The sequence below is a fragment of the Pavona decussata genome, unplaced genomic scaffold (assembly GCF_977016875.1).
Source record: "Pavona decussata unplaced genomic scaffold, jaPavDecu1.1 SCAFFOLD_175, whole genome shotgun sequence".
NCBI classification, from domain to species: Eukaryota; Metazoa; Cnidaria; class Anthozoa; order Scleractinia; family Agariciidae; genus Pavona; species Pavona decussata.
Window position 1 is genome coordinate 1,034,348 of NW_028145586.1, and position 17,980 is coordinate 1,052,327.

A 17,980-nucleotide genomic window follows, 5' to 3' on the forward strand; every position below is an offset into this window, starting at 1 on the left:
GTTTTGAAACATTGTTGGTTCATGTGTTTCCCCAGGCGCTGTAGCGGATGTAAGAAAAAAAGAAGCTTGCGCACCAACAGCTTTTTCGAAGAGTTTCCCAAAGTTGCACTAGGGACTCTGCTCCTGGTCATTCATCATTTCATCGCTGACGATTCGCAGAGGAAAACCGCGCGCACTTTACATCCAGACCCAGGATTAGTTTCCAAGATATTCAGGGGATTACAAGATGTGTGTTCCAGAGACTTGGTGAATAGGCCAGTCATCCCTTTTGGAGGCCCAGGTGTAGTCGTTAAATGTGACGAGAGCAAGTTTAATCACAAGAGCAAGGTACGAGATTCTCTCGTTTATTTCAAATTTATCATTGGCGTTTTTAAATCTCGATCTTGAAGGCTTTACTTGTGTGCAACTCGCCGACATGGTCTATACATGTAAATGACGCGAATTGTGAAAACATTGAAAATTGAGACAGGAAATTGAAAATTGAGACAGAAGTGGACGAAAATGTCAAATGTAGAGAGACATGCAGTCAGTACAAGATCGAGGTCAGGCTTGTGCTGTGAAAACTTGTCCCGCCCACACGTGTTAACACCAGTTTGATTTGAGCACTTTTTACCTTAGAAGGTGACTGTGACAAACAACTGATGTAGGACACAACAAAATTTTTTAAATACATGTCTAAATTAGAGCGATTCCGTGAAACAGGTCAAAGTTGGAAAGTTGGTCTTACTATAAAAAAAACACTTGTTGAAAATTTTAAACTTCAGCTAAAAGTATGAAGGAAAAAGACCTGGTTAAAAAGAGAATATGGGTTCGCCTTTCTAGTTGCAATCCAAGTTTTGAAAGGTTTTTTTTATAAAAGCGGTTAGGAAACGGCTTTGGTAGCTTGGAATTGTTTTGGATGAAAACTCATAATAGGTCCCTGGTACGCGACAGACAAAGAGAGTCGCCATCAAACGTTTCAATGTATAATTCAATTTATAATTATTGGAGCGACGTCAAGGTCAAAACCTGGTTATTGTTCGACAGGTGGCAGGGATTTTATTTTATTAGTTTGTAGACAGGTGTCTCCAATTGGATTCTTGTATTAAAACTAGAATTTACTTATTTATTTACGCCCTTTATTCTCACTGAGAGTGGCGTCACGGAAAAAAAAAATTTGCCTAGGGGAAGATTTTAGCGCAAACGTATAAAAAAAGTCAGGCTCGCAGTCTCAAATCCCATGTGTACTGTAATTAATGGCTCGATCACCCGACCTGAAACAAGCTTGTTTGTGTTTGTTAATGCTGTCGCATAAAAACGGCAACAATTTATCACTGGCCTGCGTCTGAGACGTAAACTAACCCGGGTAAGTAATCTCTGTCTGCCAGAATTTGATTAGGCGCTATGATTGGCCTATCACAACAACTCTCAGAACAAGGATTTTGACGCTGCTTTGCAGATGTTACCAGCCTTGGTTAGTGTGCGTCTGCGGCGCAGGCTATTAATCAGTTGCTAGAGCAAAGTTTAAAATATGTTGTGGCTTGTGCACGGTAAAGGCAGAAAACGCTATAGACATGAACAAAGACACTTTTTTAGATGTTCCGTAACCACTGCGCACTATCAGACGTGATTAGGCACACAAAAATAGCCTGAACGCTATTATGGTATAAACCCCAATGCAATGCAAAGCGCGAAAACATCTCAACACGTGAAAATAACATTTTATCTTCACACGTGAGAAGATCAACATTGCTATGGTTACATGATAGATCGCGCCTTTCACAGCAAAACTGGAATGGTTTGGTATCAGCATTGGTGTTTATATAATAAATGGAGGACATTTAACATAGCCGCTTGGAGATACGAAATTTCTCTACTCCTGTTAACACATATGTTTCAAGACTTAAAGAGAACTTTTGTAACTCTTCACAGCAATGTAATACCCACTATTTATTTTTTTATCAGTACAACAGAGGGAGAAGAGCAGCGAGGGCACGTGGGTGTTTGGTATTGTAAGTACAGAGGTTAGTCCGGCAAGAGGTTACTTCGAACTCGTCGATAGACGTGATGTGGCCACACTACACCCAATCATAGCAAGGTGCGTCCGACCCGGAACAGAAGTCCACACCGACGACTGGGCGGCCTACAGAAACATGGACCGCCAAATAAACAACGTCGCGGTACACCGAGCAGTTGTACACCGAAGGCACTTTGTGGACCCATTAACGGGGGTTCACACGCAAGAGGTTGAGTCCTGCTGGAACAACCTAAAATTAGGCCAAAAAATGCGAAGAGGAATAAGGAAAGAAGACATGCAATCCTACCTGGATGAGAAAATTTGGCGACAGTGGAGAGCGGGCCCTCCTCAGCAAAGTATGCAAAACTTTTTGGCCTGCTTTTCACTACAGTATGACATTCATAATCCTGTATAATGACGGAAGAATATAAAGGCAGGGAGGGATACATTGCAGAATGGTTTTACATTTTGTTTACTATATTTCGGCTGGCCAAACCATCCTTCTTCTTTGTACTTAATAGTAGAATTTAAAATCATTATGCGCTTGATTGTGCCAATGACAAAATGTTCGAAAAATTGGTTGTTTCAGGTCCAAACTGTCCGATTTGACTTGTCCGTTTATAAACACTGGTAATTGGACTGCTAATTAGGACAGTTGACCACCTAGCCCTATGCTAGCCAATCAAAATCAAAACAAATTTCTTAAACGCTTTGTCAATTTTTGGATAAAGGCCGTTACCATGGCAACATCACATGTAATGACAGGCAAATATATTGTTATGTTTAGCCTAAATTCCTTAATATTTATACTTTCCTTCTTGAAATGTTTTTATTTTTTGCCCCATTATGGAAAAACACGAGGCTCGCTAGAGTTTTAAGACCTTGCCAGGAGCTTAGGATTAATTGCAAAATAAAATCTAGTTATTTTGTCTTTGAACTTTTCTTCTAGAGATTTACCAGCATGGGTACCAATATAATAAGGCTTTTTTATCAGTGTCGATAAAGGCCGTTGCCATGGGAACATGGCATCTAATGATAGGTAGATATTCTGTTATTTTTACCTGTATTTTTATAATATTTTTATTTTCCTTCGGTGAAATGTTTTTTTATTTTTTATTTTTGCCACATTATGGAAATGATATTGCCTGATATTTTAGAGTGGAAAAAACATGCGGTCGTTCAGACGCTTTTCCCAATATTCCGTAATTTGTTATTTTTGGCGAGTGAGCCGATTAGCTCTGACAAATGTTAACAAAAAGACGATATTTTATAGGTACTGCATCTGTTTACCACTTGGCCGATTTTCAAAAAAATCCACCGAAGTAACTTTTTCCAATTTTGCTGTCTGACGTTACAAAAATCAGAAAACCGCGCGCGGTTCGATGTTTACGCGCGCGTTGTCTACGCTAACCATCACGCCCGACTCAAACAATACCCAAGCTATTTTGACTGAGTCATCTACGATGTTTATGAGTATTTATACCATAATATCTCCCCAGTTACCAAACGAGAGGATAAAAGATTCAGTTTCTTACCTAATGCTGGATGTTTTCTTCAAAGGACTTGAATATTGTGGCCAAAATTCGTCTCAAATCAATCTCGTGCAACGCGCACAGCCAATTTGAAATCACTCATTTGGTTCCTAGCTAAATTTGGCTATTGTCAAATGGTGGGTTATATAAGTAGGGTTTGACAAGTTAGTAGTAGGGAACTCGTTTTACGAAATAGCTAAATAATTTTGCCTTAGTTCAGTTGAAGGATAACCATTTATTTATCGTTCTAAACACTTGTAAATCTATTAAACTAGCAGTGTTGAAAGTTTGTAATTTACTTAATTAATGATATGGTGCGTTATTTTGTTTTCAAATCATCACTGTTATTCAAAAAATAAAAACTTCTTTCCCTGCAAGAAAAATCCTGTTAATTGTTGTTCACTTCGTATGCTAGACGACACACATTTTCAAAAGAGAAGATGTTACTACTGATTGATAGTTAGTATCCTTTTATAGGTAAGTTAGGTTAATTATTGAGATTTTGATAGGATGAACGTTTCGTATTTGCATAATGTCTTTGACGTCAATTTACGGGGCTATAGTGGCACTAACAGTGCATGTTGTTAACTTTGTAACAAGTGCGAACTATTCACATGCACATTTTCCAGCCCATACCATGGTTAGATTCACCGAGCGAATCCCCTATAAAAATGACGGAGGTGCTCGTCGGAAATTTTGAAAGGTACCCCTAAAAGGTACCAACATCTAGATTACTGGGCGTGGCCCCCCACAATTTTCAACCTTAAAAGGTATCACCACTTGACAAGTTTCAATAGTAGTTAAAACGGTTCTCCTTCTATTTACAAAAGTTTTAAAGGAGGGTTGTTATAAACCTCTTGGCTAAATTCCCGAAAAGGTAAAATGTTAGGTGTTGCTGTTTATACTGTATCATGTAATAAGATACATCTTCCCATCAAACACGTAAAATTCTTTTTTCTTCTTCTTTTATAGAAAGTTGGATGAATAAAATTATAACAAAGAAAAACGTGTATTTTCTGCCACTTTTCACAACGGACACAGCATGAATTAAACATGTTAAATAAGGTTGGTTTTGGGGGGGGGGGAGTGGTTGTTAAAAATATACGGCAAGGAAAGGCTCCCTTTCTTTCCCTTTTTCCTTCCTCTCCCTAGTTCCCCTTCGCTCGTTCTCGCCAGTTTTTGGCTTTTGTTCCCGCTATTTTGCGCGTCCTCACGACTATCACTGCCAAGGGACTGCTATCAGTCTAGGAAATTTAAAACTGAGACACCAGAGATGTAATAAACGGAGGGAAAAAATATATATAAAAAAGGCTATATTAATATAAATCCCTACCCTGACAATGTGTCAAGGAATGCTGGTAAATTGAACGTAATCCGGCAATAATAATAAACTCGAGTGAACAATTATTGGAGAAAGGGACAAAGAGAAAAATCACACAATTTATCAAAGAAAGAAACTTTATTTTTCATTCATTTTTTTTTGTAAAAGAGAAATAAAAAATAGATCAAGCTCAATTACACTTTCTCTGCTCCCCCCCCCCCCCCCCCCTCCACCCCGGAAAATAACGGAACATCGACAACAATTGAGGTGGATTTTTCACCGAGCTCGATATTAGGCGGAGCTGGAAGTCTGAGTGATATCGAGCTCAAATCTATTCGAGCACGATACACCCCCTAATCGAGCACAGTCATCAGAGGTCGATAAGTAACGGTGCTCGATATGGATGTGGAGCTCGATGAAGATAACCGAGCTCGAAGGCGATTTCGAGCTCGAATAGACCTGTACTCGATCTACCGTAAATGGAGTACGATATTGAGAGGTGGATTACAAATCGAGCTCGAGATGGTTGTCGTGCTCGATTATCATGATTCGAGCTCGGTTGCCCAGAAACAAAAAATGATCCAAATGTTCCTGGAGCTCGATGAAGATAACCGAGCTCGAAGGCGATTTCGAGCTCGAATAGACCTGTGCTCGATCTACCGCAAATGGAGTACGATATTGCGAGGTAGATTACAAATCGAGCTCGAGATGGTTCTCGTGCTCGATTACCATGATTCGAGCTCGGTTGCCCAGAAACAAAAAATGATCCACAATTCTTTACACTGTCAGCAACCTTGGTTGTCTTTTATGTGTTCAGTATATAAAACAGCGTTATCAATAGTTTGGTGATCTTAAGAGGTCGTTTATATTTTTTGAAAGCGCTCAGCCATTTTTCTCCCCGACTCACGAAAACTACGTATATCGCAGGATATCTGTTGTGTGCGGACGACATATATTGAGTACAACATGACCATATTTGGGCAGCGTCACAATGTGTTGAATAATAACATCTGATATCCAATACGCGCTCATGGAATAATTGTTAATTATACGTTCCAATTAGATCCCGGCCGACCACACAAAATTGTCCGTGTGTCAGCAAGGTAACTTGCACCACACATCATTCAGGTGAATCGATGAACTCCGGCTTTAGGTGGTAGTCCTCAAATCTGAAATGGCCGTAGGAGAAGAGCTACAGTGAAGACTTGTGTCGTAAAAGATCACAGTGCCGGATTAAATAACTGTAAAGCTCGACAACCATACTAAATCTTGGAAACAAAGTTTATTAGACTGTCTGGTTCTTACATTAAAAAAGCTACAAATCTTATAAAGTACGAGAGTATCACCGAAGAACATCCTGCAGTACTAGATTTATAGAAAGGTAATATTTCGGTTTAATTCAAAACCATTGTCAAACGATGGATAGTTTTACAAACAAGCGTAGCTTATATATTAGAAGAAATAGAAACATCACACGCATAATTTTGTAAAAAATAAACAGAGCAAAGAATCCGGCTAACAAAGGTCTATGCAAACAATGCCAATTCCTTAGTGGCTTTGATCCCGGTGTTCAGGCAGGGTTTGAAAGCAGTTTCAATATAACGGGATTCCAAGAAACAGAGCTGATAGAAATTACTGTTGGTCGCGAGAATTGAAGCATTGCGTAGTGTAGCATTGTCAGCATTGTGGATGTGATGGTTAAGTTAGACATCACATCTTTTGTTGTTGATAGCATAGTGTGGGTTGTGAAATTCCACAAAGTGTCTAAATGTTCGCAATCTTGTAAGTGATACTGCATAGCTGAATTGTGATCAGTAATTTCGTGTTCATCAAGACGGAATATAAGGCAGCGACCCGTTTTGCCGATATAACGCTCTTCGCATCCCGGGGATTGAAGTTGATAGATAACATGCGACTTGAGGTTGAACGGGATAGGATATTTTTGTGCTACAAATCTACAAAACTAATCTGATTAGGTTAATATGGTGAGCCCCCTTCTCTTTCTCTTGCCCCCTTGTGCTTAGATCATCTTTGTTGGCCAGTTACCTTGTTCCCAGTCTTTTTTCTTCTTTCTCCGCAAAAACGTGGAGCCTCGGTGAGCTGACCGGGAAAAGAAGACAACCTCTCATACCGATCGTGCCGAAAATATTGGTAGCAGGGATGGTGCAGTGGTGAGAACACTCCCCTCACACCAATGTCATTTTATGGTCTATAAGAGTATAGACCATAGAAAACTGCCGTCGATTTGTTAATTAGAGAGTGCATATTTTGTTGACCTCGATCCTAGGTTCTTCCTCCTTTGCCAAGTTGGTGATGATATCATCTGCCCCTACAAAATCTGCAGGGGGTGCCAGATTCATGTCCCAAGATTCCTTCATTCATGGCAATCAAGGTTGGTTGTCCCATACAATCTCGACTCCAATCTGTGTAAGGAGTACGTTCTTTCTATGCAATTGTTGAACGCAATAAATTTCATAAGTCTAATAATTTATTCAACAGGAAAAAAATGTTTTTGCAGTCCCTAGCCGTTTGTTACCTGGTTTTTAAAGTAAGCAAATTGTTTGACATGAAATCAAATAATACTTGGGTAATTAAATCCTCAACTGTCCCTGTCAAAATCTTTACCAAAAAAACCCATCAGGCAGTTATGGGGTCAGTTATCCCCAGCAGTTTTTTTACAGGTTGCTACATGAGACTTCACTTGGAGTAAAGTAAAGAAATAACACAACAATTAGGGGATAATGAAATTTTGTGCTGTGCAGTACTGATTATACAACTGGGAAATCAGATAATTATGTGTTTTCATCACATCTGTCATGATCTGTGATGGTAAATAAAAAGCTTACATCAATTTATTTTTTGTTACGGCTAAAACACAAGGTCTAAATTAAAATTACACCCTCTGTGCATGGCTTTTGTGCCCAGGTAGTGGCAGATTTTTTTAAACACTCCTGAGGGAAGGTTCATAACTTATGCATATGGGGGCCTATGATTATTTATAAAATTCTCCCTTTCATATTTTGGAAGCCCCTCCACCCGATGATGTTCTAAAATAAATATTCCCCCCCCCCCCCCTCATGAGCTATCCTGCAAACCATGGTAAAATACCATGCCCACTCCCCCCTATCACCCTTTTTAACTTTAAAACCTTCTCTAAAATGGAAAATACAAGCATTTCTGGAGTCTTAACATTTAATGACATTTGCATTATAATTAACTAATAAATTTCACTTTAAATTTCACTTCACTAAAAATTAAAATGATATAAAGGCTGACATTCACTGCATAGAGAGTGCAGTGGTTTTATGTTATAAACCACATTTATATAAATAGCTGTTGATTGCTTTGCCAAGGAATCATTCTAATATTCCATGCAAAATAGTTACATTGATCTAGCCCTACCTTCTTTTTTGAAAAAAATGTTCAGTCATCACACAAATTGATTGTAACTGTATAATCTCTTTAACATGCCTATAGATTCGTCTTTAAAAATCAATTTTTCTGGAGAAGAAATACAATTACAGCCATTTTTTAATGTGATCTATATCATAAATAATGTTAAGATAATGCTGTTTGATGAAGTCAGGTTTCGAGATACCGAAATGTCCAGAATTTGGAGACTCTGATTACCTCATCAGGATACATCGAGCACATGAAGACAGTGGCCAGGGAGAATCTGAAAGAACTAATTCTGCAGTTGGAGATGCTAGCCAATATTGATAGCAGTGCTATAAAATGGGAATATAAATTTTCATGACAAATCAGACGGAGAAATTTAGAAAATAGCTGTGACTAGCTGACTATGAAAATCCCGAAGATAAAGAATAGAGAGAAATACATGGAGGGTTGGTCATGACAGCATTGCGCATTGAAGATGCACCTGTTCTGTCAGATTACATTTAAGGGCATTTGTAACAGAGAGGGAGGAGGCATTTTTTTCCAACAGTACCCAGCTAATCATAATTTCATGAGGGGATAAGAAAGTTCAGAGAAAAACATGTCCCAGACTATAATTATTTTGCTTAAATTTGTGACCACAAAATAAATTATCACCATGATGTCGGAGAGTTATACATGGAATTTGTCAAAGATAGTCCTACAAGGTTAAGAAAGAGCAGCAGTGCGCTTCATGAAAAAAATTAGTTGGCTGGGTCCATGATGGGCAGAATTCCACACCCTTTCCCGGATGAAGAAAAAATAAGGTACAAATTAAAGTGTCTTTGAATCTCTGGCTACTTCTTTAGACGAAACAGCACAACCAGTTGATTACTTTATGCCAAGAGCGCAAATAAAAAAAAATCATTCAATGAAGGAAAGCTGAACACAGTTAAAGAAATTACAGACTTTTCTTCTATAGTGTACCTTTGTGGCTTCTGAGGCGCTACAGCTGTAGTTAAAATATACCTAGACCATTTAAATCATCTCCATTTCTCCAAAGATTTGCAAAATCAAGCAAGCATCGAGAACTGACGAAACCAAGAACAAGGATTACAATTGGAGAGAGTTACTACTATTGACTACAGGGTTAAAATCTCTTTATGTTTTTGAACTTGACATTTGCTTGAAAAAACACTCCCTTCCATACAAGAAAAAATTGAAAAATGAAAAGATTATGCTAATAACCAGTCAACTACAAGAAGCAAGGGGACAGACATTACCGACAATGAAAGTGCCAGGCCAGCGTCTTTTACAAGCTAACAAACACACATCTGACGATGATGATCATGAAAGTGATGGAGGCCACACTGTTGTTGTGGGCGAAACATGGTGCAGTGAAAGTGAGGGGATGTTTAGTGAGAGCGAGAGTGATGATAGCGAGTGTGAACTTGACCATCGCCGGCGAAGAAAATTAAAGGTGCAGCACTAGAAGTGGACGGAGTGCCACACGCTTTGCGTTAAATTGGTGAATTGCTTAACCCTAGATAGTATAGAAAAGTGCTTAGACCTTAATAATATTTTTTGTTGCTTAACCGGCAGGGGTATTTTGCTGAATGCCGAATGTTGCATTTTATGCTTCCTATGACAGTTTAGCATTAAAGGGGAAGTATCACAAAAATTTGATGTAATTTCAAAACCCAAAAATGTTTGTCTGGCGACAGAAACAAAAAATAGTTGTCCAGGTTTGTTATAAATTATTATAACCCCAGTGCAAGAAAACTGTCGATTAGACTGCCTGACTGGCCAGGGACAGAGTAGGTGGCAATGGATTGAAACTTGAAAAATATTAGGCTAATGTTTTTCAAGTTCTCGTATTTTTGTTTCCAAAATGTGCTAGAACAAATCACAAGTCGTTCCTGTCAAGAATTTAGTTGACTTTTCTCCTGTCATTGTTCTAGTATTATTTTGTAGTAAAGTGAAGGTCTTATTTCACCATTTTTAACAAAAGAGGGCAATTAAACCCCATGATACTTCCCCTTTAAGCAACAAATGAAGTTTATTTAGATCTAGGCACTTCTCTTTACTGTCTAGGGTTAAGCACCGGTTATACAGACAGTTAGCAGTTGTTATGGCAGCCAGTCCATAAAAGGTCTGCTATGCCGGAATTCGGCATTCTGCAAAATACCCCTGCCGCTTCAAAATTAAACTTTAAATTATACTTGGCTTCATGCGAATACATATACTACCTGTTATACAAGGTAGTAAGGTATCCTTTTGAACCCAAAACCCCATTTCAGTAAAAGAGGCATTCTAAGCTACATGATTATGTGCGTGGGGGTCCAAAATCAAATATAAAAATATTACATGTATGTAAACTGAAGGTAAATATTCAGGACGGGTACTTCCTCCTATAGCTTCCTATTGATATTTATTTTTTCTGTTTTTTTTAATTCTTTTTCGAGGCGAACTTGTGTATACATAGCAATCAGTACAGAAATAAACTAAACAACGATTTTTTAAAAAACTTGCACAAACAAGCGAATTAATATTTTGCGTAAGCTAATTGTATTGATGAAAATAAAATCACACTTCCCTTTTAACGTTTATTGAAAAGACTTTCAGTCAAGAATACTCACACATCTAAATCTTTGCCATTATATCCTATTCTTTTAAGTATTTGTGTTTGTTCTCTGTAAAGATTAGCAGTATTTTGTCAACAGTACAAGAAATCAATATCTTGCAAACCAGCAAAGATTTGTCAACAAAATCACATGGACATACTCGCCTCTTCTGAGAATAACCAGCCTTTTATTCCACTGCTGATTTTTTTGTTCGTTTTACAATGTTAAGTGAGCGAAACGTTCCACTTCAAGAGGAAAAATCCAACGTTTCGTCAAGCCGGATCGGAGTAAAAATAATGAGTTCACTTGTTTATGCCACCTCTCCCGCCGGCCGCGAGTCGTATTTACTGTTTCTCCCGCTGTTGGAAGGCTAAATTTGGAGTAGATTAGAAAATAAAACTCCAAGGAAATTAATGAGCATGGACCGAAAAAAATGCGCTCAAAAAAATCCTGTGAAGTAAGCAGTATTTAGCTTATTAAAAGGCGTGTCAACACTGCAAAACAAGTTCTTGGAAGACAGTAAACAAGCAAAGTTTTGTCTACAAAATCACATGAATATAATCGCCTCTTCTGAGAATAACCAGTCCTTTTATTCCAATTCCTGATTTTCCATTCGTTTTACAACATCAAGTAAGCGAAACGTTTCACTTCAAGAGGAAAAATTCAACGATTCGTCGCGCTGGGTCGGAGTAAGATGATTTCACTTCAAAATACTGATGATGTGCAAGTCGATTTGTTTCTCCCGCTGTCGTTTACATAACTTGACTTTGCATTTTGTTGTCTTCAAAGTGTCTTTGTGTTTTTCTTAAAGCAACTTCCCGCCATAGTTAGTAGAGGGAGACGCTAAACAAACAAGGGTCGCAGCAAGATCGCAGCACAGCTTCACACAATCTGAGTGTTCCTGTGGTACTAATTGCGGTTGTTTCGCCCGAAAGTCGACTCGCCCGAAAGCGTTTCGCCAGAACTTGCGTCGATTCGCACGGCGAGATACACCGTATTCACAAATTCCATGGATTCATATTTAGTTCAAAGTTTTCACTTCGCGGCAAAATTTCCCGCTGACAAAAATAAATCAATTAAATGATATTTGTTACAAGTCGACATGCAGCTATTTGTCTTGAAATCATAATCAATCATCTTGTAAGTAAATTCCTAACATCTCGGAGAAACTCAGCACCTCAACGTAAGGACCTCTTTTAGTTTGTTTGTACAATTTTTACTGATTTTATCTCCGCTCGTTTTATCGTGTAGGTCTTATAGTTATTTTTTCTAATGTAAGTTTTCCATTTTATTATTTAATCGACGTGAGTCCGGGCGATTTACCGTCGGGCGAATCGACTTTCGGGCGAAACAACCGCTGCGCTGAGTACGGTCGCATGGACGGACACAAGTGACGTCATAACCAAACCAAAATTTCTCGCATTCACGGGTTAACGTAGAATTGTCCTTTATTTACTCAGTGATAAAAGATCTAAGTCTTCACAATTCAAGAGGCTAATGATTTAAAGCTTTTAAAAGCTTTCAGAGCGAAGCTTTTGTCGCTTAGGTGGTATGATATGCTTATCCATCACATGACACCCAACATGAAGCGACTAGAGTATTACTAACTTTGCCCTTCCGCTTGTGCAGGAAAGAAGCAAGTTCTCATTCTAGGAGGGTAACTTCTCCGCCCCCCCCCCCCTCCCCCTTCCCCCGGATGAATCAATGAGCATATTATTCAGCTTCCATGAGTTTGGTGATCATGAGTTCCCGGGTCATTCACAGACGTTTAAAGCAAAATTTCTTGTCTCTGGAGACAATAAGACACGATGAAAAGACCGGTTTTAAACTAACGATAATTGTTACTGTTGGGAAGGAACCAAGACCTAAAAAAATAATATGAATAATAATACAAAACAAATAAGCAAAGGTTTGTGGCTACTAGCTGAAGTACTCTATGAGTACCCTCTTCAAACCCTAACTGAAAAACACACATTGCATCAGATTGTAAAGCTCTGGAAAGACGACGAGGTTTCCTTCTATCAGTAACTGTGGAAGTCAGCAATGGGTGGTACTTGCACAGTCTTTCGTCTTCTAAATGTTCATATTCGCATACATACATATACATTCCTTGCTCATTATAAATGATACTTTACTCCAATTATTCTCGTTTCTCTTTGTTTTTTGTTTTCCTTCTGCAGCTATATCTTTCTTTCTTTTTTCTATATTTCTACTTAGTTACTTTTCTTATCAATTTACTTCCTTTAAAAGGGGCACAGTATTAGTTTTACTAGAGGTACCCCTACTCTCCTCCCCCCTATTTGATTTGGTTTTGTTTTTTTGAGCTGCGTGTTAGCCTATGTTTTTAATTCGTCCAACTTTTGTGTTTTGCGCTTACGTAACTGTAAGAGTGGAGAGTATAAATACAAAAATGTCAAATGTTAAATTAGCATTATTATTCCTTCGTTTATGATGTTCAATTTTCAGTACGACGCTAAATTACTAAAGCTCCAAAGAAACTGCGCCAAGACACAGAGTGCCATTTAAACGTCTAATGCAAACAATGACATATTTAGAAAGGTAAGTTAAAGGGGAAGTATCATGGGTTTTTTGATATCTTTTGTTAAAAATGATGAAATAAGACCTTCAATCACCTGCCAAATAATTCTAGAATGACAAGAGGAACGAAATCAACTCAATTCTTGAAAGAAACTACTTGTGATCTGTTCTAGGACATTTTGGAAACAAAAATGCGAGAACTTAAAAAAACATTAGCCTAATATTTTTCAAGTTTCAATCCAACCTGGCCTACCCTGCCTCTGGCCAGAGGCACGAATCGACAGTTTTATTGCACGGGGGTGATAATTTTTTACAACCTTGACAATTATTTCGTTGTTTCTGCTGATAGTCAAACATTTCTGGGTTTTGAAGTGACAGCAAATTTTCGTGATACTTCCCCTTTAAATAAGGATATTTATAACACTTGGCCGAAGAAAATAATTATGTGCATTTTGATCATGAGTTGCGTTAAAGGGCCGGTTTTCCTAAAATGAGCCGAGTCATGATTGCAAAACATCATACTCTATTGTCAACTTGTTCTTCCGGCCAAGGTCCGTTTTAATACTTTAAAATATGTTTTCGGTTTGCCTCATGTTCAGAAACTCCAATTTGCCAAAGCTGACGCGCAAAAGAAAATCGCCACACTAAAGGGTAAGGTTGCCGAACTTGAAAGAAAGCTCTCGGCACAACAGATGCCGGCTGCAAAGAGAAAGAGGTTTTAACGTTTTTACTGCGATGGGACTCAGTGTTACAACAATAATTATTTGCAATTGAAAGATTCGAATGCGTGATTTTCATTTTCTGTTATGAAAAGTGACGTTTTACCATTAGAACAGCTCTTTTAGCTTCTTTATATACCTCTTACTAACCGAGCTGGAGGTCCGTACTGCAAGTTAGGGACCGAATTTTATCCCGTTGATTTGTGGATTCGTAAAAACGAGAAAAAAAGAAAGAAAAACGGGAAAACCGAGGATTTGCAACTTACAGTGCAGACCGAGAAAACGAGGTTAGTAAGAGATTTATTCTCTATTTATATCATTTGAGGTTAATCGGATTCGCGGGAAAGGAAACTAGCTAAAGTTCAGCGGGCCGTACAGTGAAATTCGGCCCGCAAAATATTGACCAATCACCACGCGCTCAAAGAAAGTCAGCTTGAACGTCACTTCCACTCAAAGGCCATGAAGTGGCCAAAAACCATTGCTCCAACGCGTTTCTTAACTTCTTCTTTAATGTCAAATATCCGATGCAGTAAACGTTGAGATTAAATTAACGATGCGAAAGCAATAATCGATACGGTTGCTAGAGAAATAAACAAGGAAAATACAAGTTACTACAGCAAAAGGACGACCCAAAAGACAAGAACATAGAAATAACCAAATGAGCAGAAATGACGAGCTAAAATAATAAACGGATAAACGAAGCGATGTAGAAAAACGCAAAAACGTAAAACCGTATTCTCCAAAGCACAAAACGAGAATGAATAAAAAAGCGAAGACGCGAATTTATACTAATGAACTACGGAACAATAGACGAAGTTTGCAGAAAAAACTAACAGAATAATAATGAGAACGACATGCAAGCGTGACACACAAAAAATGTTCCAAAAAACAATAGAGTTCGTTATGTAAGAATGCCGCCGCAACATCTGGCTCCCCTAAGAGTTTGACCGGCAGAAAACTCTTACAAACAGATTATCTAAAAAAGACAGTTATCAGTTCTCTGAAATTTCTCAGTTCTCTGAAATCAACATGGCTCCTCTGGCTGGGATTCAAACACCCGGTCTAAACGTCTTTCTCAAGTATCACGATAAGCTTGTGAACTGGGCGATCAAGGAAAGTTGCTCCTGTGGTAACCTTGACAGACCGTACATATCCTTTTTTTTTTTTTTTAATTTTTTTTAATTATTTTTATTAACTATAAAGATACTAACCTAAATTACAAAAAAGTAATAATAATAATTATAATAATAATAATAATAATAATAATAATAATAGTTACAATATTAAATTAAATTCTTCTACTGACAAGGTATGACTATTTTTTAGACTTACAATGAATTACAATTCACTCAAATTTACTACGAATACTATCATAATAGAAACAATACTTAAACACTTCTACTAACACTTACAATATACAGTTACACAATAGTTGCAATATTAAAATTAAATTAAAAGTTGTTACTAACGAAGTAAGAAAAAAAAGAGACTTACAATAGGTTACAGTTGCACTTATGAATGAAAATACCACACATAAGTTTATGTGTAATGTAATTATTCACATTAAACTGGGGATAGTACCCACTTTTTCTTAAAGAATTTTGTGTTATTGATCTTTCTTTCGGTTTCATATTTTATGACTATTTTACTTTGAAATCCTTGGATTTTGGGTCGAATCTGGGTTCTTCTACAGTCCCATAGAAACAGTTTCCCAATTATTATAAAATAATTCAATAGGTTAAGTAAAGGGCATGGTTTAGTTATAATTCCAAATAAAACATCTTGAAGAGTAAGACGAATTTGCTGATTTGAGAGTTGGTGCCAGTAATCTTTACCCTGGGTGCCAGAGACTTTTCTAGCGCGGTTTCCGGTTTCTGTCAAGTCTTTATAGTGACCCGCGCGAAAAGCCTCTGGACCAGAGTGCCATCCCTTTGATAGCGCCGAACCAATCGTTAGCACGGTTAAATCAGTTGGTCCAGATTTTGGACAAGACGGCTGATTGGCTCCGAACGACCTCCTGAGGGACTCTGAATCTAACAGACGCTACAATTGGTTGACAAGAATAGACCAGCACGTGAAAGAATATTTCCAACTGTGCTGTTAACATCACGTAAGCGTTCCTGCGAGAAGTGTAGTGATGGCGGTTTGTGAGAGTTTGGAAAGGGCATTGAAGGAAAGTATAAGCTATGTGCTAGAAAGGTTTGACGGTGTAGAGAAGTTAAGTGATGAGCAAACAAGTGGGGTATTGAATTTTATTCAACGCAAGGACGTTCTGGCTGTCTTGCCAACCGGTTCCGGTATCGTTGTTGTTTTTATCGCGGCTTCGCCGCTCGTGGAGCTGTGTCGGCCTTCGGCAAAGAACACGCGGCCCAACGGACAGGTTTTCTTCAACACCGAATAACGAAGAAATTCTCGAACAAATACTTAACTTTTCGGCAGTATCCGATGTCAGGCTGTAATAACCACCATTAGCAACACTTGCCCCACAAAGGCGACAAGAGAGGGCAGATTTTGGATTCAAAACTTTCTTTACGGGAGTTGTATTGACTCCCGCGAACGCCATAGCGAATTGACACCTCTTGAGCTTCTGTAATTGGAAACCCATTTCTGACATTTCTTCACGTGCAGATCCACATGATCACAGTTGGAGACGTCCAATCTGATTGGCGTAAATGTAATGCGATAAAAAAGCTCAAAGGTCAACGGGGACGGTAAAAAGCATCGCTCCGTGCCAAAGGGTTTTTCTCGCGGCTTCGCCGCTCGTGGAGCTGTGTCGGCCTTCGGCCGACAAGTCCGGCCAACAAGTCCCGCCGCACACGAGAAAAACCTCTGGCACCCAGGGTAAGTAATCTTGAAAATCATTCCAAAACTGTCTAACAAAGGGACACTGATACAAAAGGTGGTGTAATGTTTCAGATTCTGCCTTGCAAAACGAGCACAGATCATCCGTTTTGAAGCCTATTTTATATAATTTAGAATTTGTGTATAAAATAGAGTTGATCACTTTGAACTGAAAACCTTTTACGTATGATTCAAGCACAACAGAATGTGGCAGAGTGAAGATTTCTCTCAGCTGATCAAACGAGAAATTAAAATCATTCTGCAATTTACGAACGATATTAGGAGGCTGTGCTTTTTTGCGTGCAAGTAATGAGTAATAGTCCTTTGATTTCTTTTTTGCGACATCAAAGATGTTGTCATCAATTGAAAATAATGGAGAGGCTGTAGATGGACAGGGAGAAGTAATTTTTAAAGAAGAAGGTATTGAATGTCGAAGGCCAGCCCATTGCAAGAAGTTAGTTTTGGAAATCTTATGCGACCAGTGGCAAAAAGAGTCTTCTATATTTAAACTGAAAAGTAGATCTTGAGTAAAGATCAATCCTGCCATGAAATAATTTTTGTAGAAAACTGGTCTCTTGTCAATGCGAATTTCTTTATTTTTCCAAATAACATTTTGCCAGTCTCTCTGAGAGGCAAAAGAGTCACGAAAATCTGACCACCAAGAAAGTAGTTCACAATAAAACTTAGAGGAGATTTTGTAATCCTTAATATCATAGTTACAATTTAAGAAGAAAAAACCTCCCATTAGCAAGTGCTGTAGGTAGGTTTTCCACGTTCCATTCTGACCTTCAAAAATACGCTTTAACCATGCCAGCCTTAAGGACTTTATCATGCAATCTAAATTGATCATTTTTAATCCACCTTCCTCGTATTCATTTATTACCGAAACGCGTGTTACCTTATCCGTGCCATTCCAAAGGAATTTAAATAACAGTTGATTCAATTGTTTCACTAATTCGTTAGGTGTAGGTAGTACCGAGCACACATAAACAAACTTTGGAATAAGGAAGGATTTGATTATTGTCACCTTACCA

General features: G+C 38.3%; 2 protein-coding genes and 1 pseudogene across 2 annotated transcripts in view; all 3 read left to right on the forward strand.

Moving 5' to 3' along the window:
• LOC146463527 (uncharacterized) overlaps positions 1 to 17,980 on the forward strand; it is a 191,140-nt gene that overhangs the window by 75,267 nt on the left and 97,893 nt on the right. The gene's annotated exons all lie outside the window — the stretch shown is intronic.
• The window catches only part of LOC146463529 (uncharacterized), a 116,815-nt gene that overhangs the window by 54,449 nt on the left and 44,386 nt on the right, over positions 1 to 17,980 (forward strand). The gene's annotated exons all lie outside the window — the stretch shown is intronic.
• On the forward strand, positions 22 to 3,924 carry LOC146463535 (uncharacterized; annotated as a pseudogene).